Source organism: Nannospalax galili, unplaced genomic scaffold, assembly GCF_000622305.1.
Source record: "Nannospalax galili isolate Female #2095 unplaced genomic scaffold, S.galili_v1.0 scaffold598, whole genome shotgun sequence".
Classification (NCBI taxonomy): domain Eukaryota; kingdom Metazoa; phylum Chordata; class Mammalia; order Rodentia; family Spalacidae; genus Nannospalax; species Nannospalax galili.
In genome coordinates, this window is record NW_008342423.1 from 1,076,112 (window position 1) to 1,077,944 (window position 1,833).

Consider the following 1,833-nt stretch of genomic DNA (forward strand, 5'->3'; position numbering starts at 1 on the left):
GAAAAGATGAAAAAAAAAAAAATAGTGTCCGTTGTGGTTTTTAGGGTAATCTTTTTCTGAAATACCTTTATTCTGTTACCAGGCCCAAATACAAGCATTATTTTGCTCCAGTGGCAAGCTCAGGGTCTGATACAGAGTAAATCCCCACTCAGTGTTTGTTGAGAAAGCATTTCTCTCAGGAGATTGGAGGAGATCAAGTTCAAAGCCAGGATCTTAGATGGGGCAATTTTCAGACCTCAAATGTTGAAGTATGTAGCACTGAACTCTAGCTGAAAAGTAATCTTGGGGTGCAAGTTACGTTGTGAAGCTCACCCTTACACTTAGAAGTTCCCAGATCAGGCATTCTTCTGATTTGCTAGTCTTTATAGTGTGATATCTGCGAGCTAGTTATGTAAATAGCAATAACCCTATATTAGAAAGTTATGGTACAATTTATTATTTTTTTATTTATTATTTATTATTAGGTATGTGGGGTGTGTGTGTATATGGCTATATGCGTGCCACAGCAAATATAGAGGTCAGATGACAGCTTTGTGGAGTTAGTTCTCTCCTTCCATCCTTACAGAGGTCCCAGAGATCAAAAACAGGTTGTCAAGCTTATACAGCAAGTGCCTTTACCCACTGACCTATCTTTCTGGCTCTGTGGTATAATTTCTTGAAACAATCCATTCCTTGTACTGCCCCCTACCTTAGAATGTATAAATCTAGGTAAAGTTTGCCACCAGATTATTGTTAAAATGAGCTCTGTCTTCATTTACAATCTGAGTTAGCAAACTCTATAATGGGCCAGAGAGTTAATGTTTTAGACTTTGCAGGTCACACTGTCTCTTTTAACTATTCATTTCTACTGTTGCAGCACAAAAGCATTTGTGAACAATATACCAGTGAGTGAGCATGGCTGTGTTACATTAAAACTTTAATTACAAAAAAAAAAGCAGTGGGCCATCTTTGGCTTGCTAAGCAGTGTGCTTACCCTCAATCTCGGAGGCCTGGTTCTTAAATCCAGTCCTTCTTCCTCACTGTGGAATAGCCATATCTTCACTTAAACTTTAAGACTTTCTTAAGAAGTGATATCATGTTGCTATCTTCTGAAAAGCCTGAATATATAGTAGATGATATTAATGAACACCAAGAGTATCAGGTGCACTCCTTGGAATTTAGACCTTAGTAAGGTCCAGCGTGGTAGAACAGGTAACAGTTCCACATATGAAAATAAGCTTGCTCACTCAGATGGGAGAAGCATGAACAGATTGCAGAGGAAAAAATTCATTTCTCCTCTTTTGCAGATAGTTCCCTGTAGTCATCAGTCAAATTTAATTCTTGACATTTGTAAGGATATATATGATTTCAGTTTGATACTCTTTAGGTTGTCACATACTTTTAGAAATAGCCCTCTTCTTTAGCCTTGGGGTGCTTGCTAGATCTACTAGCAGCAGGTGTAATAGAAGGGCTTGGGTGAGAGGCCCTAAAACCATACTTAGGAGCCTTTCATCTTTAAGACACAAGCATGTGCATGCCAGAACCAAGATTTCTGTCTCCTTTAGGACATTCACACTGAAAAGAACACTGGGTGAGGTGGTAAGATAGTTCAGTGGGTAAAGGCACTTGGCACCAAGCCTGATGATCTGCATTGATCTGGGGAATATACACAGTGGCAGGAGAGAATCAACTCCCACAAGTTGCCCTCTGACCTCCACACATGCTCTTTGGTACTTGCCTGCCAACACACACACGTACACACACACACACACACATACACACATACACACACACATACACACACACACATACACACACACACATACACACACATACACACACACACACATACAC

At 39.8% G+C, this 1,833-nt stretch overlaps 1 protein-coding gene across 3 annotated transcripts in view; it reads left to right on the forward strand.

Moving 5' to 3' along the window:
- Positions 1-1,833, forward strand: part of Pcyt1a (phosphate cytidylyltransferase 1, choline, alpha) — a 52,503-nt gene that overhangs the window by 6,982 nt on the left and 43,688 nt on the right. The gene's annotated exons all lie outside the window — the stretch shown is intronic.